General features: G+C 44.5%; 1 long non-coding RNA gene across 1 annotated transcript in view; it reads right to left on the reverse strand.

The window, feature by feature from the left end:
- Positions 1-14,208: 14,208 nt before the first annotated feature.
- Positions 14,209-23,206, reverse strand: part of LOC142826852 (uncharacterized) — a 70,365-nt gene continuing 61,367 nt past the window's right edge. The window contains exon 3 of the long non-coding RNA XR_012901119.1: positions 14,209-16,132. This is a non-coding gene — a long non-coding RNA (uncharacterized LOC142826852). The remainder of the gene's footprint in view (positions 16,133-23,206) is intronic.

Below are 23,206 nucleotides of genomic sequence, written 5' to 3' on the forward strand. Positions count from 1 at the left end.
ACTTAAGTTTTATTATTCAATAGATCCATCCTTGGAATGTTTAAAAAGAAAACAACAATCTTTCTGAAACTATAGAAATAAAAATACCTAAAAAAATATGGCTCCGTTTTACCTACCACAGGATAAGCAAACAGACCTTCCGGGGAAGTCCCAATTCCAGAGTTTAAAGAGATCCCTGTAGCGAATGGTGCTGACAAAGTGTATCTACATCATCCATTCATTAATCTGCATTACTTTTTTTGTTTTTAAGTGCTGCTGCTGCTGAAGCCAACTGTGTGAGTTCAGTGCATTTGCTCTGGAAGGATTTCCGCTGTATCATGCACTGGGGAGAAATAAGTGTTGAGTGCAATTTAACTTGCAAAGCTGGAAGAAAAAAAATGAATAGTAATTACTCCTGCTCACTTTTCTTTCAGGAAATACATGTTTTAAATTCTCATGTAACTACTAAAGTAGTTACATGCAGAGCAGATTTGAAAGATTTTTGAACATTTTGAAATTCATGTGTAGCCCTTCTGCCGGGTAGGCCTGGCAGGAACCAGGGCTGGGTTCAATATCTTGGGGTCAATCTCACAAAGAACCGGCTCGAGCCCCCACCCAGTGATCTGGGAAATTCACGCACCCCTGGGCGCCTCTGAGAGGCAATGCTTCCCCACTCGCAAGCACTGAGTCTGAGTGTAGGAAAAGAACATTTAATGAAACAGAGGAAGAATTCATACGGCATTAGCTTGGGGAAAACACCACAAACAGAGTTCATAACCCAAACATGAGCCCCCACCCCGGCCAAGATTCGCCCGAAGTCCACCGACTCCCCAAAAGTCTCTGTCCCCACAAGTCTCTGTGCCACCCAGAGTCCCAAAGTTCACCCGCAGGGTTTCACCTCCCAACCTGGGTAGAAATGGGGGTGGGGAGATAGATAGGGGGCACCTTATACGAAAACTCCGCTACGCTTCACCAGCTGTCTCGTCCCACACCTCTGGACGCTCCGCTGGGCACCTGTCACCACTTCTCGCCTGCTGCCGCTCCACGCCACGCCACTGGTCGCCGCTCCTCGCCTGCCATCGCTCCATGCCACGCCGCTAATGGCCGCTCCTCGCCTGCCGCCGCTCCACGCCACGCCGCTGATGGCTGCTCTTCACCTGCTGCCGCACCACGCCGCGCCACGCCGCTAGTCGCCGCTCCTCGCCTGCTGCCACTCTACTGGCTGCAGTAGGTCTGGCTCTCAGCCAAACCAGTGATTTCAGCTTAGTGATTTCGGCTCTCAGCCAAACCAGTGATTTCAGCTCTCAAATGAATCCAGCTTTCACTGGACTAGCAAACAAAAAGACTCCTCAGGGAGTCTGCTTTAGGTCTGTCCTTAAAACAAAGGGGGAAAGGTGCAGGCTGGGCTAGTCTTATAGCTCACACCTGGTAGGTGTGAAGCAGGCTGACTCAAGTCCTTTAACCCTTTCCCCCAGCTCTGTTCTCTCAACTCTGGAAGGGGGGAGGCTTGTTCTTCCGAGACCTCTTACCATGATGGTGGTGTCTCTCCTGCAAGCACTGGTGGCATGTTTTACAGTTCCCACATTTAGGGGTAGCATGATTAGTGACCCCCACAACAGTCCCAAATTATATACAATTCTCCACATTCCATTCCAACACTGACCCTCCATCAGCCCTGGCTGAATGGGATTTACATAGCCACACCTTGGATTCTCTCCTGAGCAGTATTTACATGTCAACAGTTAACAGTTAATTACCTTGTAGAGCTAAACAACTGTAGTGGGCACACCCACCCCTCCTTTCAGCTGGCTGACAGCAAGCAGCAGTTCAGCCCCTGCTTACATCCTCCCCCCAGTCAAAAATTTGCCGTCCCGGCAAAATATGTTCCTGATTATACCAGCAACGTGAGTTCTCTTCAAAGGGTCTAAGGAACCCCACTATGGCCTCTACCAGCCTGTGTGCCAGGTGTATCACATCCTCACTAACCACTCCTGGTGCATTGTAAGTTAGCCTGTTCACTGGTTTTATAACCCTATCACGCCTATCGAGCACAGGCACAGCAGGAACTGTGGGGACTTCTTCTGGGGGTAGGGCTGACAAGGGGTTATGTGTAGGTACCCTCTCTTCAGATACATGCCGTTGCACCTCTTGTTGAGATGCTGGGATGTCCAGGGCACTGGGGACACCTTCCCCTGGAACATACTCTCTGTCCACTGACACAGGTGTGTCATCACAAGCCTGTTCCTCTCCCAGAAGTTCTGAAGATGTAGATGGGACAAACTCATCCTCCGAGGTTTGTCTAGGTGAGTACACCGAACCTCCTTCCACAGGCCTAAATGCCTCAGCCATAGGATTCAGAGCCAAAGAAGTGGAGCTCTCTCCATGTCTCATTGATGGAGTCCGGAATCTGGTCTGCATCCCAGTATACTCAATGGGATCATCTTCCTCTTCAGATTCACTCTCAAAGGTGCTGGATAGAGGCAGATTAGCTTCACTGGACTCACCACACATGATGGGTGGTTGACTTGGCCGGACACTTCTTTTTCGCTGAGGCCCCATGTCATGGTCCATTTCGTAAGGAGCGCCTACCAATTCTCCCACAGGCAGCAGAAGGTTCCGATGTACTGTTTTTACTTGCCCTGGCCCAGTTTCTGGTTTAATCTTGTAGACCGGTAGATCTCTAAGTTTTTCCACCACCCGGTAAGGCATTGCCTTCCATCTGTCGGCAATCTTGTGTTTGCCAGCAATACCCATATTTCGTAGCAGAACTCTGTCCCCAGGTTGGAGCTCTTGTGGGCGCACTCGCGCATCATATCGGTGTTTATTACGGTCTGCATTTTTCCGGGCAGCTGCAGTAGCCAAGCGATAGGCATTCTGCAGTTTTTCTCGTAATCGGGAGACATATTGCAAGTGTGTCTCATAACTCTCGCCATCTCCTGATACTCCAAAGCATATGTCTATAGGCAGCATCGGCTCTCGTCCAAACATCATGAAGAATGGGGTGACCCCTATAGCATCATTTCTTGTAGCATTGTAGGCATGCACCAAAAATGCGACATGCTGGCTCCAGGATGCTTTCTGGTCTGGGCGTAAAGTCCCCAGCATATTTAGTAAAGTCCGATTGAACCGCTCAGGCTGAGGGTCACCTTGGGGGTGGTAAGGTGTTGTTCTGGACTTCTTAACTCCGGACAATCGTAGCACCTCCTTCAAGAGGTGACTCTCAAAGTCCCTCCCCTGGTCAGAATGTATCCGAGTTGGGAGACCATACACTGAAAAATATCTTTCCCACAAAACTCGTGCCACAGTAGTGGCTCGCTGGTCACGTGTGGGATATGCCTGTGCATATCTGGTATAATGGTCAGTCACTACTAAAATGTTCCCCATATTTTTCCTGTCCACTTCTAAAGACAAGAAATCGATACACACCAACTCCAAAGGCCTGCTGGTGGTGATATTCTCCAGATAAGCAGCTCTGGTAGGCAGAGTTTTCCTATGAACACATCGGGCGCAGGTCTCACATTTTTTTCGTACATCTTCAGCCATTCGGGGCCAGTAAAACCTACTACGGATAAGTTCCAGGGTTTTCTCCATTCCCAAATGCCCAAAATCATCATGCAGGGCTCTCATGGCCAAGGCTCTGTACTCTTTTGGTAGCACTAGTTGCGTTCGTCGATTTTGCAAAGGATCTACGGTGATCCGGTGCAGCACCCCCTGTATTAGTTCCAGTTTGCACCACTCCCGCAACAGTAGCTTACCCTCAGGGGTGGATGTGGCAACTGCACTAGGGCTTTTCCCTTCTCTTTTTGCAAGTAGTGTGTTACGGATGTCGACATCTTGCAGCTGTGCTCTCTGCCAGTCAGAAGCATTGAGCCTGGGCAAGGGGGACTGGTCCAACATAATGTAGTTCACGGAGACAGAGGGTACACTCTCAGGGGGTAGGCCCAGTGTTTCTGCAACACACCCATGAGGACTCTCATGTGCCTTGGATTTCTGATAACTACCGTTGCAGATAGCTCTCACTCCATCTACAGGAATCTCACCAATTTCTGTTGGCTGTGGACGCCGAGACAACGCATCTGCATCTACATTGTTTCTCCCTGATCGGTACTGTATGCTGAACTCATAGCTGGCCAGGGCGGCCACCCATCGTTGTCCAGTAGCATCCAGCTTAGCACTTGTCAGTACATAAGTCAGTGGGTTGTTGTCTGTCCATACCTGGAAATTAGCACCGTACAAATAGTCCCGAAATTTCTCAGTGATGGCCCACTTCAAGGCCAGGAACTCCAACTTGTGGATGGGGTAACGACTTTCACTGTCAGACAGCCCTCGGCTCGCAAAGGCCACAGGTTTACGGTTGCCGTTCACATCTTGGTACAAGACTGCTCCCAAACCATCCAAACTGGCGTCTGTATGTAGGAGGAATGGCTTGTTTGGGTCAGCAAAAACTAAGACTGGAGCATGAGTTAGACAGCTAATGATCTCTCGGAAAGCCCTTTCACATCCCTCCTCCCATCGTGGTCCAAAAGGCTCTAGGGGGCCATATTGTCTTGGATCGGGAGGTCGTGGGGGTCTCCCCTTATTCTTGGTCTTAGCTTTCCTCTTGATGGCCGGGTATCCCCTGGTAAGATCATTCAGAGGCTTTACAATGGTGGCATAATTCTTCACAAACCTCCGATAGTAGCCACTAAATCCAAGGAAAGTCTTAAGCTCTCTGTAGTTTCTGGGGCGCGGCCAGGTAGTGAGTGCTTCTACTTTATCCGGATCGGTACTCACACCTTCTTGGGATACAATATGACCAACATACTTCACTGATGTTCGGCAGAATTGACACTTATCAATGGAAAGTTTCAGCCCATGGGCCTCCAACCTGTCAAGTACTTTAAGAAGTCTCTCTTCATGCTCTTCCAAGGTCCTTCCAAATACAATCAGATCATCCAAATAGACCAAGACTTGCAGTAAGTTCATATCCCCTACAACTTTCTCCATGAGGCGCTGGAATGTGGCGGGGGCCCCAGAGATCCCTTGAGGCATGCGTTCAAACTGATAAAACCCCAATGGGCAGATGAAGGCGGTCTTCTCCTTGTCCTCTGCTCCCAAGGGGATCTGGTAGTATCCACTTCGAAGATCCAATACTGAGAACCACTGGCTTCCCAATAAACAATCTAATGCATCTTCTACTCGGGGCATTGTGTACTGGTCAACCACAGTACGGCGGTTCAGGGTGCGGTAGTCAATACACATCCGAATTTTCCCATTCTTTTTTCGGACTACCACAATGGGTGAAGCATAGGGGCTGTGGGACTCGGAAATGATGCCAGTTGCAGCCAGTTCCTGAAGGTGATGTCGCACATCATCCATCTCTGAAAGTGCAATTTTTCTAGATCTCTCCCTGAAAGGTCGGGGATCATGTAGTCTGATGTTATGCTCAACCCCTTTGGCACACCCCACATCCCACTCATGCAGTGAGAATACCTTGGGTCTTTCAGAGAGCTTCTTCCTCAGGCGATCCTTCCACTCTTCGTCCAAGGGTGAATCTCCAAAGTCAAACCTTGATGGATCTATAGTCTGAATGTGCGGTTCACACTGGGGACTCACAATCGATTCAGTCTCGAAAAGATCTGCTATCTTTTGCCCTTGATTCACAATAATATCACGACTTGTTTCATTCGCAATCAGTACTGTGACTGTGTCCTGGGATGCTGCTGGTAAAGTTATAACTCCACAGGGGACCAGGACCCCATCAGGAAGCTCTCCCTCAGTTGGTTGTTCTACCATGGCGAACACTCGTTTATTGCCTTTCAGCCAGGTGCTCATGACGAGCACTTCCTGCTCTGTCCTTGCAGGCACTACTAAAGGGTTTGCGCCTGCATACCTTAGAGTACCCATTGGTAGCTCAGACATCTCCTGTTTAGCATCTTCAATCTTCCTATAGGCTTCAGCACAAAGGGTATGGATCATCAGGGTATCCAGATATTGGTCCCCAGCCCGTCGTCTGCAGTATTCTGCAAGCACCTTGAAGAGACTGGAGTTGGTCCCTATCAGTACTGACACATCAGGGACCCCTTTAGGGTCAGGGCATATCAAGGCTACTGTGTCCACCTCTTCTCTTACCCCTGCCACCTCCTCAGGGAATTCCAAATGCACTATGACATACCCTTTGTAGGGATATTCATTCATGCTGAGACCACACAGGCCAAGGCCAGTCAATGGCTGGATAGGCAGGTGCCTGAGCACCTGTTGGTAGAATGACTGGAATATAATTGTCACCTGAGATCCGGTATCAAGCACTGCTTTGCACTCTGCCCCTTCAATCCTTACAGTGACCTCTGCTCGAGGCCCTATCAGTCCTGAAGGGATCCTAGCTGAGTGGTCTCTTCTGGGGAATCCGTCAAATCCTGGGGGTCTGGGTGGTCCCTGTCCCCCGACCGTCTCATGACTGATTCTCAGCTTTCCATAAACTAAACTGGGGTTTTCCTCATTTGGGCAATGTGCAGCCCTGTGCCCATCTTGACCACACCGGTAGCAGAAGAACGATCCTCTCCTCTTTTGGCTGGGTGGGATGGCAGCTCCAGGCGCTGACTTATCCATCACCACAGCCTGAGGTTCCTCATCCCTGCAAATCCGCGCTTGGTCAATGGCTCTCTGCAACTCAGCAATCCGTTCTGTCAGGACCTGAACTTGCTGGGCAATGTCTCCTCTGGTGTTCACCATGAGCACACCGGCTGTTTGTCGGGGTGCAGCGCTGGTTGGCTTAGGCCTCTGGGCCTCCCAAAGCCCACTGGTAGCCTGCCTTTCTTCCTCCTCTCTGACCTCCTTTATCAGTTGGGAGTACGCTGGGGGGTGTTCCAGTCGTTCTCTTAGCCGGAGGTGTAGTAGAATCGGGCTGTAATATGGAGTTCCTCTTACAATTTGAGCCAATCTGGTCTGGTCCATCTGCTCAGCAGTCACGGCTCCCCTAATGACAGCTCTCTGCAGCAACTTCTCCAACCTCTGTACATAGGCTGAGAGCTTCTCTCCTCGGTGCTGCTTAGCATTGAGAAAGTTACAAAAACTGTCTTCAGGACCCTCCATGCTCCCAAAGGTGTGAGTGAGGGCCTCTAGGCAGTCCTTTACACTGACCTCAGGGTTAGTGAGCTTCAAGGTGCGAATCACATCTAAAGCTGGGCCCCGGAGACTGTCTACTAAACATCTTCGTTTTTCTCCGTCTGGCACAGCCCAATGCTCTAGCATTTCAGTGGTGTGTTCCAGCCAGGGTTCAAACTCCTCTTCCCCAGGGAATAATCTTAACTTACAATAGGAGCTTGCCATAGCATGGGATAGCACACATTTCTCCAAGATTTGCCCCAGGGCTTTTGCCCAATCATCTGCTGAGGTTGCTGCCTCTGAGCTAGAGGCTTCTGGGCCAGGGCCCAACAAACCTGACAGACAAGCCATGATACAAACAGTAATGCCCTCAAATACAAATCACAATTATTTCCCACAACAGCAACTCACTCAACATGTGCTTGCGAGGGGTACTGACCCAGTAAATCCCGGACGAGCCCCCAAAATGTAGCCCTTCTGCCGGGTAGGCCTGGCAGGAACCAGGGCTGGGTTCAATATCTTGGGGTCAATCTCACAAAGAACCGGCTCGAGCCCCCACCCAGTGATCTGGGAAATTCACGCACCCCTGGGCGCCTCTGAGAGGCAATGCTTCCCCACTCGCAAGCACTGAGTCTGAGTGTAGGAAAAGAACATTTAATGAAACAGAGGAAGAATTCATACGGCATTAGCTTGGGGAAAACACCACAAACAGAGTTCATAACCCAAACATGAGCCCCCACCCCGGCCAAGATTCGCCCGAAGTCCACCGACTCCCCAAAAGTCTCTGTCCCCACAAGTCTCTGTGCCACCCAGAGTCCCAAAGTTCACCCGCAGGGTTTCACCTCCCAACCTGGGTAGAAATGGGGGTGGGGAGATAGATAGGGGGCACCTTATACGAAAACTCCGCTACGCTTCACCAGCTGTCTCGTCCCACACCTCTGGACGCTCCGCTGGGCACCTGTCACCACTTCTCGCCTGCTGCCGCTCCACGCCACGCCACTGGTCGCCGCTCCTCGCCTGCCATCGCTCCATGCCACGCCGCTAATGGCCGCTCCTCGCCTGCCGCCGCTCCACGCCACGCCGCTGATGGCTGCTCTTCACCTGCTGCCGCACCACGCCGCGCCACGCCGCTAGTCGCCGCTCCTCGCCTGCTGCCACTCTACTGGCTGCAGTAGGTCTGGCTCTCAGCCAAACCAGTGATTTCAGCTTAGTGATTTCGGCTCTCAGCCAAACCAGTGATTTCAGCTCTCAAATGAATCCAGCTTTCACTGGACTAGCAAACAAAAAGACTCCTCAGGGAGTCTGCTTTAGGTCTGTCCTTAAAACAAAGGGGGAAAGGTGCAGGCTGGGCTAGTCTTATAGCTCACACCTGGTAGGTGTGAAGCAGGCTGACTCAAGTCCTTTAACCCTTTCCCCCAGCTCTGTTCTCTCAACTCTGGAAGGGGGGAGGCTTGTTCTTCCGAGACCTCTTACCATGATGGTGGTGTCTCTCCTGCAAGCACTGGTGGCATGTTTTACAGTTCCCACATTTAGGGGTAGCATGATTAGTGACCCCCACAACAGTCCCAAATTATATACAATTCTCCACATTCCATTCCAACACTGACCCTCCATCAGCCCTGGCTGAATGGGATTTACATAGCCACACCTTGGATTCTCTCCTGAGCAGTATTTACATGTCAACAGTTAACAGTTAATTACCTTGTAGAGCTAAACAACTGTAGTGGGCACACCCACCCCTCCTTTCAGCTGGCTGACAGCAAGCAGCAGTTCAGCCCCTGCTTACACATGATATTCACAAACTCACAAGGACCACTGGCAGCTAAAATGGCTTTGGACCATAATTTACTGCTCAGAAATCAGTCATGAATGAAATACTGAACAGAAATCTAAATTTCTCCAATCATCTGATTTTCTAAATAGGGCTCATGATAATATCCATTATTGAAGCCTTCATTAATGCAATAAAATCCTTTGCACTTGTCTGTGTATGCTGTGCACCCTGAAAGACAGCTACTTAGATTTTCTAATGCACATAGCCAATCTTCTCTAATTGGAGATGGATTATTTGTGGCCCTGAGCCATGACTCCTGGGTTTGAATACTGATGTGGAGAAGTTTATTCAACATTCTCCAATTCCAACTACTGAGATAATGTGGATTTTATGTAGATCACAATTGTTCATCTGTTACAACATTAAGTAGAGCTGGTACAGGGGAAAATGTCCACATATTTTTCTAAACTAAATGTTCATATTCCAGTTTTCCAACAAAAATGAACCCAAACAATTGTCTTATGGAAAACCAAATAATGTGATGAAAAAATATCATTTTTTTTTCTGTTTCTTTTTTAATTTTTTTAGGGAACATGCTCTGTGGTTTCCCATCAGCTCTATTATGGATATGGAAAAAATATGGGAGAAAAATAAACAGAATGCTAAAGATATGAATGCTGAAGCTTTTCCTTAAGACAGGGATTCCCAGACTGGTCCGTGGACCACCCTGTAGTCTAAGGAGCTTTTGCTGATGATGTAGAGGTGAATAGTGATATGGTGTGGTTCTTCTCCTGATTTTCAGCTGCTAAGTGCTGTTGAAAGACAACTGATGTGACATATGATTTACTTTCTCTATATCACTTTTCCACAAAACTGATTACTGTAGTTGCCACAGACACCTGATGTAGTTGCAAGTTTGAGTGGAGATGACAGGAACTTTCTTGGTTCAGAGGAAAGGTGATGAGAATTTCTGATTAGAAAGGGAGATGATCCATGAGACAACCTCTGAATTAAAATGTCATCCATGCTTTGAAAAAGTTTAAGAATACCTATGACCCAGTCACAATCTCTTCTTCCCTCTCCATAAGGGTCCCATTCTGATCAACTTCTTCAAATGAGTACTCTCAATGTTTACAATGAGGCTGCTGCTTTCACTAAAATGGGCAAGATTTGTCCCTTTCATGGACACCTGGAATAATCGCTTTACTAGAAAGTGAAATCTGTACATGTAAAAGGTTTAATTCTTTACCCTCAATTTGTGCTTCTGTTTCATGTAAATAGAGAGCAGAGTAACTTTCAGTTCCTGAATCAGTACTCAGGACTATTGCAACCTGGATGTAGTTTTTAACCAGTTTCATAGTGAGGGAACAGCAATTGTTCACACGTCTGTGTCTCTGTTATTTCTATTTCCTGACAGTGTGATCCCTTTCCTGCCCCCATTGAAGTCAATGACAAAATTGTAGTTGGAATTTAAACTACAGCAGCTTGAAAAACCAATCATAGTATAATAGCTACCTAGAGCCATTACTGATCATGCTGTGAGAAATAATTCAGAGTTCTTTCTCAGGCACCTTAAGAATTGCTGCCCAAAAGTGATTTCCACATAACTTTGGACTTTCCAGCTATGTTGTCAACTTCGGGAACACTGTTTCTTTGCATTGTGATTCAGCCATCCCAAAGAACAAAAGTGTGTTGTAATGGGTAGCACTGTTTAAAATCCCTATCTGTGCTCAGCTTTTCAAGATTTTACTCTGAAATGAATTGCTTAGAAGATTTTGCTTACATTCCTTTTTTCCTGCACTTTACATTCTTCACCAACATATGTTAAAGAGTTCACAAAAATTCATCCTTCCCCATTTAAAGTATGAGATATTAACTTGCAGGGAATTGACAGAGATGTTATGTGCAATTATACTTGATGATGCTAAATTATAATTATCAGTTGGGTACATTTTAAATAGTATGATGGCTGCTAAATATCCATGCATTCTGTAGACATGTGAGCTCTGATATAAGGCTACCCTAACTTATTGGCTCATTATATTAAACTTCTCTTTAATTATCTTCCTGGTAGCAGCACCTCTTGTATTACAGGGGCATCTCATAGCAGTCCCTATCTTTAGGTTAACATCTTTTCTTTATAAAAGATTTCTTCTTTTTAAGAAGCATTTACGCTGCCATTGTTTGCAGAAGGTCATTAACATTCAGCAGAAAGAAATGCCCTTAGGCTACAGAAGTGTCTTTTTGTCCCAGTAAATTCTGTTCAGCTTTTGCTGAACTATAAAACTGATAAAATCACCATTTCACTTTCATCAGCCTCACCAAATGCATGAGCAACATGAGGCCTAGTTCATGCCACCATCAAATCAGTGGCAGCTTCTGCAGCATCTGCACCTGGGGATGTGGGAAACTCCTGCTCCTGAACCTAGCTATGGCCTTAGTGAGCCATACCCGCCCTGTGGAAGAAAAACAAGGGGTAGGAAGAGAGACAGAGCTTGGGTAGACTGGGCTTCCTTCCCAACTAATTTCACCTTCCAGTCCCAGTATCTGATTACAGCAGCATATTCCCACCTCCCTCCCCCAAATTTAAAGTTCCCAAGACACTGCAGGTGAAAGTAGCTTTCTCAACTCCAGGGGGCTGGGAGAACAGAAAGAGAGAGAGAGAGAGAGAGAGAGGAGTATTGAGCTGGACTGCACTGCATCCTGATCGTTCCACCTGGATCCATCTAGAATACAAATCTTCTCTTGCTATAGCTTAAGTAGCTTAAACAGTAAAAGTCTGTGGCACAATGCTTATGTCTGAGGGATCAGAATGTGCTGGTGATGCATACCTGCATGTCTCAGGGAGTTGCACATAGCTGAATTTGATTTCCCCTTTAAAAATCTGCCTTGGCATTATGCTTGCACACATTAAAAACCAAGGAAACAAATACATCAAAAGAGCATTTTCTAGCATGTGAAGTCAAGCACTGAATAATCACAGAATACCAGAGCTGAGGTTGCTTGTGCAGACTTATGTCGACCCCTTTATACATGATGATACATTCTTTCATTACATGATAAACACTGTTTTTTTAACTGAACCCCTTCCACATTCATTGGTACAGTGGGTCAGAAATACCACAGGTCACACTGGATAGTACTGTCATTTCCTTATACTTGTGGTAGGACTCCAATCCTGTTTCCAGCTGCTTCACAGGTTCAGTCTACTGTAAAGGACTCTGTGACTAACTGAGCAACTTACCAGAGGCCAATGGTGACTCTGTTCATTCCTCTTGGGCAGCTCTTGCAGAGTTGTGACAGACTGGTATTTCTCCTCACTGAGAACTCTTAACTATGGACTCCTGCCAGCTTAATCCCTTCTGCTCTGCTTTTCAACCTGTTTGTTAGATGGCCTAACAAGTCAACAAAAGGTGAATGACATGGACAGAGGCAACTAGTGCCTGCAGCGAGAGGGGATGCAGGGAGGACCCCCCATAAGTCAGGGAGGGAGCATGTGGGGGCTCCCCAAAATTTTGGCAGAGCATAAAGAGGTGGTGGACCTCCTGAGTGTTACCATGTGTCACCTCGGGAGTACCTCCTATAAGTATCTCCTCCCCACAGAAGATAGCTCCATCATGTACCTATCTGAAAAAAAATAAGAATCTGGATGAAATAAGTGAGAATCTGGATATTAGCTTAATCTTAACCCAAGTCCCAAGGAAAATGATGCTGGTAATTGTGTGAGTGGCAGGCACAGGATGAGAGGGTGAATTTTAAAAAAAAAGCTGCAGAGAAAATTACTGTCCCCTCTATTGAAGGAGACAGCTCCTTGGTAGTCAGGGAGGTGCAATTGTTATGTGCCTCATTGAGCTCACTGGCTAGATGTTAGGTTGCAGTAATGGTGAGTAGCAATTTTTTGCACCTCTAAATGGTAAGAAGGTATATCCATGTTTCGCACATGCAGACACAGCCATGGTTTCTTCTAGACTGATAAGAATATGAGAGTCATGAAGGACAGTGTAACTGACAGCACTTAGGCTAAAGCTTTACAGGAGAAGTAACAATGTGTTCTCAGTGAATGGAAGCCAGATGAAAAATTCCTTACCTGAAGATGAGTTCTGACCTCACTTCACCCTCGCCTCTTTATTATCACTGAATCTGTAGTCTCTGAATTATTTTTGCTGTGACATGCAGACATAGGCAGAATGACTCACAAATGCTGGATGAGGAAGAGCATTCTGAGCAGTGTCCCTCACATAATCAAGCCCAAGTTGCCTGGTATAGTCCAGCTGTGGCTTTTTTTTTTTGTTGTGTAGACATGCCCTATAGAATTTAAGGCCACAAGGGTCTGCCCAATCATCTTCTGCCTGAAGTTACCATTAGGCACACAGGGGAAGAGAGGGTCAGGACCATGATTCTGATACAAAGGGCCGTGATTCTTATGGCCTAAAGAGAGCAATGGGATGCTCTGAAACTTTCATATTGCCTCTGTGCTTTGTGCTATAGAAGGAAAGGCAGACACTGGCCCACCAACAGGGATTGGGGAGGTTACAAAGGGGGCAGTTGCCCAGAGTCCAGTGATTCAAAGGGGTCCTAGGCTCACAGCCGCCACTGTTGCTACGGCAGCCGGAGCCCCAGGCCCTTTAAATAGCTGCCGGAGAGCTGTGTGACACATTCCATGTGGCTTTGAGGATTTGTGGGGGTGGACACTGTGTTCTGGGTGCCATGGAGATCTAGGTGCCACCCCTTCTTCCTGAGCCCTTCCCCCGCCCACTTCCTGGAGCACAGAGCTACAACCCCCACCTTGTCCAGAGGCCCATGCAGGCTGTTGGCTGCAGGCTGTTGACACAATTTAGCTCTTCTTTTTTAACTATTCCATTATTTCTAACAACATTCTGATCAAAGTGCATGCATTTATGCAAAGGCTGTTTTTTCATAGTTCTTTATGCATAGACTTAAACCTCTATTAACTGTGAGAGAAATAACATTGCGGCAGCTCCTGTGGGGGGAGATGCTGGCATTCAGCATCCTAATTATTAACACAAATAATCTTCTCTTTTGCTGTTTTTAGCATTTCAATAAAACTATTAAAATTTAGAAACAGTCTCACAGGGAAAAAATCTTAATGGTGGTAGGATTTGCAGATTTTGTACACATAATTGAAGATTCAGGTTAATGACTCAGGAGTCATTGCTGATGCCCTTGTGACCTAAGGGACTTGCACCATCTACTTGCTCCGTACAACTTTGGGAGCTTGAGACCTGGGTTCAAGTCCCCAAGGAACATTTGGAAATATGGGGTGAATAATCATTATCCACTGGATCTATGTGCAGTATAAAAATGTTACAGATCAGGCTTATGATTGAAAAGGAACAATTCAGGATTTAAAGGTCACAACAGCAGGCAGAGTTATGAAAAAGGTCTTTAAACCACTTGAGCATGTTAGTCATTTGCTCTTAGCCTCTTTAAATATAGTAAGCTTTTTCTTACAAGTCTCCAGTGAAGCCCAAAGCAACAGAACAAAAATGCCACACTTGCAAAGGAAAAAGTGAAAGTTTAGGCAGTGAACACTTTTCCTAAATGAATCCAAACAAAAAATCAACCAACCAGTAATGAGTGGATTTCAGACACAGAGTTGATTTTATTCATTAAAATAAATTAAGATGTTTTGGAACTTTCCTAAACCCTTAGGCTACGTCTAGACTAGCATGATTTTCCAGAAATGCTTTTAACGGAAAAGTTTTCTGTTAAAAGCATTTTCAGAAAAGAGTGTCTACATTGGCCGGATGCTTTTCCGCAAAAGCACTTTTTGCGGAAAAGCGTCCATGGCCAATCTAGATGTGCTTTTGCGCAAAAAAGCCCCGATCGCCATTTTCACAATCAAGGCTTTTTTGTGGAAAACAAATCTGAGCTGTCTACACTGGCCCTTTGCGCAAAACTTTTGTGCAAAAAGGACTTTTGCCTGAATGGGAGCAGCATAGTATTTCCGCAAAAAGCACTGATTTCTTACAGTAGGAAGTCAGTGCTTTTGCGGAAATTAAAGCGGCCAGTGTAGACAGCTGGCAAGTTTTTCTGGAAAAGCGGTTGATTTTCCAGAAAAACTGGCCAGTCTAGACACAGCCTTAGAGTGTGCAAAGCCTTTATTTGTAATATAGGAGTTCAATGATGCTAGCAGCAAAATTATTTAAGCTATGTTTGTTCTGAATCTTAGGGTGCTTCTACACTGCAGGGCTTAAATTGAAATAAGCTATGCAAATTGAGCTATGTCAATTGCATAGTTTATTTCAAAATAGCATATTTCAGAATAGGGAGTGTCTACACGGCACTTGTTTCAAAATAGAGCACTCTTCCTCTGACTTCTCTTACTCTTTGTACACTGAGGGTTACAGGAATCAGAGTAAGAAGTTTTCCAGCTTGACAGTATTTTGACACTATTTTGAAATAACTGCTTGCTGCGTAGATGTGGACTAAGTTATTCTGGAATAGCGCTAGTTATTTTGAAATAGTGTTGCAGTGTAGACATACCCTTAGAAACTGTGGTAGAAATCCTGGGCCTTTGCAACTCCACAATGGAAGTTTTGCCATTGACTTCAACCAGGTCAGGATTTCTCACTGGTTTTCAGGATGGTTTCACCATGAAGTGCAATTAGCTCTATCTGGGCAAGGCTCTCGGAGGGTGTTTGGATGCATGGAGCCTCAGGGGCTAGGGCAGGAGTTTGGGGTGCAGGAGAGGGTTCATGACTGGGATAGGGGTTCAGGATGTGGACTCCAGCTGGGCACCACTTAGCTCAGGTGGCTCCTGGGTGATGGTGCAATGAGACTAAGGCAGGCTCACCCCTGCCCTGGCCCTGCACCACTCCCAAGAGCAGGTAACAAATTTGTTCTATCCCTAGTCCTGTTGTGCCCTCTCTCTGGTCTGTGGAGATAGGATACAGGGTGGGAGAAGGGAGCACCTTGACATCAGCACCCATCCTATCCCTGCCCTGCCTTGTCCAGCAAACAGGAGGCTCCTGGGAAACAGCTCCAAGGAAAAGGGCCAGAGATGTGCAGCAGTGGAAGGAGGGGCAGCTGAAGTGCTGGCACTTGATAGCCACGTGAACAAACCAGTCAGGATCACCTGTCAGAGGCTCCAAGATCTACCAATAGATCCTGATCTACTGGTTGGTGACCACTGCTGTAAGATAACCTGGAGGGAATCCCAAGATTCACAAGGATCAGCTCAGCTGTGTCTTCCCACAACACACCACTGTGGGATACATTCCCACAGTGCATTGCTCACTGTATCGATGATGGTGTCTCCAATGTGGACATGATCTGTTGACAGAGGGAACAAGAGTGAACATCCTCAGAAAATTAATTTTTTGTCAACTTTTGGGTGTTGACATAGGTTTTATTTTGTAGATTAAGCCTCAGAATCAGAAAATATCTGTTCTAACGTGATAGATCTGCCTTCTTCCATTCCTTCACTCCCTGCTGTACACCTCTGTAAAACCACAAGCTTGAACTCAGTCTCACATTTTTAGGCTTGTAACACAAACTACTCCACCAACATACCATAGATATTTAATTTGCATATTTACAAACAATATTCATCTGCTGTGTCTCAGATCCCTTCTTTTATCTATTGAATAATGGGACAAAAGGACAGCATAAAATAATTATGGGATTAAAAATTCAGAACATTCTTTCTTAGCCTCAGATAGAAACAACATAACTTGTAATTTGATGCCATCTGATCTCCAGCAAGCCAATGAAAAGAAAGAGAACACTCATTTTGCAGCTGTTGCGCTCAATAATCATAATAATGTAGTTGTTAGATATAAACAGCCCACATCAGCTCTGACAGTGCAAAAAATGATCCTGAGCTAAGTACCTGTTAAGCTTTGACTGTGAAGTGTTTACATGTAATATCAGTATTTCTCCAATGCAAATGACACAGGGTGACAGCTGTCACTTTGGTGTACACAGTGTTCACCAGCTCCCAGGAGAAGAGCTTCAGAATAATTTTTACTCCAGCAGGAACTGAATATTGGCACTTCTGAATGCTCAGAGGGAAACAAGTCTCCCTATTACTCATGAGCCAAGGGAAAAAATAGCTCAGCAATTATTAAAAAATGAAATGGCAAGTAAAGCAAAAGATTAAGGCTGGGATTTCTAAGGAATCCTGAGAGAGTTAGTTTAGTTCAAAGGACTCCTAATTCCCTTAGGCTCAATCCCAGCCTAAGTGCCAGATTTTGACACTGTTATTTGCACTAGTCAGCAGTTGCTCACACACAAGGAGTTCCACTGACAGGATAAGAGAGCCGTAATATGGCTGTATATGTTATAGAGAACTGTAGAATTCACTGTCTGATCAGAGCAAATAGTGCTCTTCTTTTTATAGGCTTTGTTCCTTCCTCCATGAACACAGACATACAAACACAAATACAGACTCTCTGTCTTGCTCTCTTTTTTCACACACACACACAAATTGGTGGTATTTTTAAATAAATCATTGAATATACTCTTTTTGTAGCTCTGCAAGATAAATACTTCTTAGAATTCAGCCATTATTTATTTTCTCCCTTCCCCCTTGACAGTCCTTCCTTAAAAGTGCTTAAAATGGAATTACTACATCACAAAATTTCTCTTTGAAAATCAAAGATCTTTCAGCATACATGACTAAATGCAAAAAGTATCCAAAACCTATTACTGTCTAACTCATTTTATTTCATGTGTCTAATTAAAAAATAACTGCGACGTATTTTTCACTATGATTTTAAATTGTTTATGGGTTAATTATGCAGAGAAAGATTTTAGGAGCACAGAAAATAAAGTGCATTTTTAAATGCGTGCTATAAATCCTTTACAGTAGGTCAATGGTTATGATGAAAGGGGAAATGAGATGCCGTAATACTAGCTGTGGCCTACAAAGAATATTATCTAATGAACATATTCATAATCATAATAAAAAATTCAAAGGATTAGCATAAAATGTGCATGATTTACTGACAAACCATTTATGAGTATTTGTGTTCAGCACAGATTGAAAATGAGGCCTGTTGACTCACCAGTTGGAAGGAAAATTTCTACACTTACACACACCCAAACAGGATCAAAACAAAGAGAGATTTTCACATCAACAGACTTTGCCAGCTATTCTGTTCTTAGGTCTGTAATGGTGATGTGTAATATATTTCTGTCAGTAGAGATAAGAAACTTGCACAATAGAAGGCGTGCAAGAGCCATATATGGCACTGAAAGTACAGGCATTGAAGATGAGAGAGAAGAGGGTGACATTAATAAACAGAAACAGACCAGAAAGGGAAAATTCATAGCCACAACTGCCTCTAAGTGCTCCCAAACCTGAGGTTTAGAAGAGTTTGGTTTTGAGGACCTTGGTTTAGATTATAACACACCTAATCTTGAACGTGACATTCAGATCCAGTTCTGTATCAGATGCAAACTTCCCTAACATTTTGGGGTAGAAAGAGGGAACACTTTTGGGTTCAGCTCACCAGTCTGGAGATGAGGAAAGAGAGAGAGAAAATGCAGAGAAGAAACTTAAGTGGTCGATTGTACCCAGCAATGTTTTCCATCCGTGTGTGGAATAAATTTTGTTACATGTACCAAGGAAAGTGCAGATGTACACCACCAATAAAAAGACAAGTTGCCATCTGTTGGAGGCTGTGGGTTCTCTGCTAATTAGCTGGGCAGCATTTGAATCTCTCCTCAGTAGCTGCCCAAAAACTCCGTTTACAGGGAACACTTCCAAGCATCGTCCATGAGATGAAGAAAATCATAAGGAGCATAGCCGCTGTTCCTTTGTGCAGAGAACACTATCGACCCTCCAGTGATCACTAACACCTGGAAGCTGGTGGGGTAAAAGTAAAGCCTTGTCACCAATGCAGCAGCACATCCTTCCAACACAGAAATTCAACTTCCACATTAGGATGAGATCACAACCTAGATTACATCTAGACTGCATTGCTTTTCCGGGATAGGTATCCCGGAAAAGCAATGCTGTGTCCAAGAAACGCGTTCACTTAAAAAAATTTTTTTCAAAAAAGCAAACACGCTTTTTCACCATTCTTGTAAATCAATGAGGAATAAAGGATGTGTCTAAAGAGCACTTTCTTTCGACATTTGGCGCCAGGTAGACATGTCAAATTTTGAAAGAGCCTCTTTCAAAAGTAAATAGGAAAAAGATACGCAATTTGTGTACTGCATATTGCGTTTCTTTTTCCGAATAACACTGCAGTGTAGACCTAGCCCCATTGTGAAATCTGATTCCAGAGAGAGTGCTACTATCCCTATTTTCTCACAGTTGTCCTGTATCCTGAAATATCAGCCTGGAGCCAAAAAAGAAAAAAAAGAAAAAGAGCTATTCCCTGTTTTGTAACTTTTCCCATTCTTCCTTATGTTTGGGTATATTTGTCCTGCCTGATACCTGTTATAGGTTTGCAGTAATAGGGCAAAGGACACCTATCCCTTTGAAAAAACAAAGAGAACATAAAGCAAACAACAGCAACTTTAATGAGAATTGTGTTTCCACATACTGTTTCCTTTACAATTGTATGGAGCACTTGAACAGTGCATTAGAGCTCACATTTTAAATGTCAATATCTTCAATTATTTCATTTTTTTAAGGGTGAGAGAAAACATTTGAGGTTAATTTTTACTGTTTTACTTATGCAGACTGTAAAAAAAGAAATGCATAGTTTGTTATATTACTCCAGGGCTACATCTAGACTGGCCCCTATTCCGAAATAGCCATGCTAATTTCTAAGTTTGGAATAGGGAAATGCGCGGGGGATTTAAATATCCCCCGCGGGATTTAAATAAACATGTCCGCCGCTTTTTTTCCGGCTTGGGGAAAAGCCGGAAAAAAGCATCTAGACTGGCGCGATCCTCCGGAATAAAGCCCTTTTCCGGTGGATCTCTTATTTCTACTTTCAAGTCCTACTTTCCCCAAGCCGGAAAAAAAGCGGCGGACATGTTTATTTAAATCCCGCGGGGGATATTTAAATCCCCCGCACATTTCCCTATTCCAAACTTGGAAATTAGCATGGCTATTTCGGAATAGGGGCCAGTCTAGACGTAGTCCAGGTGTAAACCATGCATACCCTATAGCTAACAGGGGGTTACGACAAGCCTGTTTTCAGTGTGGTTATTGCAGCTTTCTGATGGTATGTCTACACTGCAGAGGGATTTTTTTTTGAAAAACAGCCATTTTTCAAAAAAAACTTCAATGATGTCCACATTGCAATCACATGTTTTTGAAAAAAAAAATCGAAAGAACAGAGAAGTTTTCCCAAAATTAGTAAACCTCTTTCTACGAGGAAGAAGACTTTTTCTGAAAGAGTTGTTTCAGGAAAAAGCGTGTGTGGATGGGGAAGAGGGAGTTCTTTCGCAAGAAGAGGAAAGAGGAAAAAGTACAGGTGCCCTGGTTGCCACTCTATTCACAGTAATCTCATTTTAAATGTGAAATAATGTCCATTCAGTGTGGATTCTATCTTTCAAAAAAGCAGATCACTTTTGTTATGTGGGCACTCTCTTTCAGAAGAAGCTTTTTCAGAAGCTCTATTCTGGAAAACCTTCTTCCAAAAGAAGCCTGCAGTCTAGACATAGCCTAAAACAGATTAAAATAAATGTCAGACTAAAATTTTAATCTCGCCTCAGAAAATACAGACTGCAAAAACTGCCTATTCTAAGTTCTATTTAGTGCTTCTATGAGATGGTGTCCCTTGAGTATTTGTAAGCCCTGCATGGTCAACATTTTTTCTCTTCCTAGTCACCTTTTCATTATTTCATAGGATGGTCATTATCTGCTGTAAAAGTGCATAAATAACTATCCAATAAGGAATTTCTCCAGAGTCACAGTTTCAGAAGCCATGAAATGCACAGAGGGAAAAACATTGTCAGCAAAAAATTATTCATAAATACTACCCTGTCTTGCAAGCCTAACCAGTCATCATACCAAGTTTGCTTTGGGACAGTCATTAATGCCTGCAATAGAAATAGGAATGAGGTTTTCGGCTGCTTATGCATGATGGGTGTTTTCTTATCCTTGCAATAAGGATTCATGCTCATTACAAAGGCATGAATGTATCCAGGAGATGTCATTATTTTACATATGAATGGTACATATACTGAATATTATGAGCAAGGAAGATTTCAGAGTTGCCAAATCTATCTATCTATGTCTGAAGGTTGCATATTTTAATTTTAAAAATATTAATATTAGAGCCAAGTGAAAAAATTGCAACTGATAATTCATCAGACATATTTAGAGTCTTTTTCTGTAACCAAATCACCAGCTCATAGGGCACGTCTACACAGCAGGGCAAAAATTGAAGTAAGATATGCAACTTCAACTACGTCAGTTGCGTAGCTGAAGTTGAAAAAGCTTAATTTGGCTTTTGGCGCTGTCTACACAGCAGGAAGTTGAAGGAAGAACACTCTTCCTTTGACTTCCCTTACTCCTCATGAAATGAGGGTTACAGAAGTTGGAGTAAGAAGTTCTCCATCTTGACAATATTTTGAAATACAGGCAGTCCCCGGGTTATGTACAAGATAGGGACGGTAGGTTTGTTCTTAAGTTGAATTTGTATGTAAGTCGGAACTGGTACATATTGTAGGGGAAACATTTCTCCAGAGCTCAGTTTTATTCTCCCACACCTCACTTCCCTCAGTCCTTTATTCTCAAGCTGAGGTGTCTGCTGAGAAAAGCCGCTCCGCGTCTCCCTGGTCTGCGGGGGGGGGGGGGGGCGCTAGCTTCGCGTCTCCCTGGTCTGCTGTGGGGAAGCAGCTAGTGCGGGGTTGCCTCACCCCGTTTGCAAGTAGGGATCCAATGTAAGTCGGATCCATGTAACCCGGGGACTGCCTGTAATGGCTTGCTGTGTAGATGCGCATGTTGTTATTTCGAAATAACATCTGTTATTTCGCAATAATACTGCTGTGTAGATACACCCTTAGGGTGGATTCATTATTCAAAATAATTTTCTGAATGCATGAACATGTGGGTTTTTATAAACTTTATGTACTGATTCTGAACCATTTTTTTTTTTAATACTCTCCATGGTTTAAATTGAGATAGCCTATCTCCTAGAACTGGAAGGGACCTTGAAAGGTTATCAACTCCAGTCCCCTGCCTTCACATCAGGACCAAGTACCATCCCTAACAAATTTTTGCCCCAAATGGCCTCTGCAAGGATTGAACTCACTCACAACCCTAGATTTAGTAAGCTAATACACAAACCACTGGGTTACCCCTCCTCCCTTTCTAGGGAACCAACACAAAATTTACACATAAGTTAAATCTCAGAGTTGAAGTGGTGATCTCAGATCTGCTTCTCGTAACTTGCAGTGAGGAGAATTTCACACTTATGAAACAACTAGATAGAAAGCTAAATAGCTAGCTAGCTAGATATAAAAATACCCTTTTATTTCAACTCATTTTCATGAATTTTGGTTTGTTTAGGTTTTTTCTTTATCTATCAAATATGTCAGAACACTGTCAAATCTAAATTAGGAAAACACAGTAGGTAACTGATTGTTTCCCTGTATACAGCATTATTTTAGCTTAGTTGGTTTCAGGATTTTAGATAGACAATATGGGTGAGTCTGTCTATACTTGCAGAGTTTCACTGGTGATAGTGAACTAGTGAAAGAAAAGTGCTGGTTTGTGTACTCACTCAATTCCAAAAGCATCAGAGAATATTTACATTTGCAGCATTTCCACCATCAATGAAAGCAGCACACTGAGGGTGGAGATGGATGGCAGGAGAGAGATCGCTTAATCATTACCTGTTCAGTTCACTCCCTCTGGGGCACCTGGTATTGGCCACTGTCGGCAGATAGGATACTGAGCTAAATTGACCTTTTGTCTGACCCAGTATGGCCATTCTTATGTTCTTTTCCCACAGTGCAGATCTCCACATTTTGATGATAGATCTTATGTGTTTGTGTGTGTATGTGTGTGTGGGCGGGGGGTTGTAATAATGGGGCATTCTGGGTCCCTGCAGAGCCACCTCTTTTTAACCATTGATCAGCTCTGGTAACTCAGCATTGCTTCCTGCAGGGGATTGTTTGCTATGTGGAGCAGCCATTGTAACATAACATAAGATAACATAAGAATGGCCGTACTGGGTCAGACCAAAGGTCCATCTAGCCCAGTATCCTGTCTACCGACAGTGGCCAGCACCAGGTGCCCCAGAGAGGGTGAACCGAAGACAATGATCAAGCAATTTGTCTCCTGCCATCCCTCTCCAGCCTGTGATAGACAGAGGCCAACGACACCATTTTATCCCCTGGCTAATAGCCTTTTATGGACCTAACCTCCATGAAATTATCTAGCTTCTCTTTAAACTCTATTATAGTCCTAGCCTTCACAGCCTCCATTGTCAC

This window comes from Pelodiscus sinensis, chromosome 2 (genome assembly GCF_049634645.1).
Source record: "Pelodiscus sinensis isolate JC-2024 chromosome 2, ASM4963464v1, whole genome shotgun sequence".
NCBI lineage: Eukaryota > Metazoa > Chordata > Testudines > Trionychidae > Pelodiscus > Pelodiscus sinensis.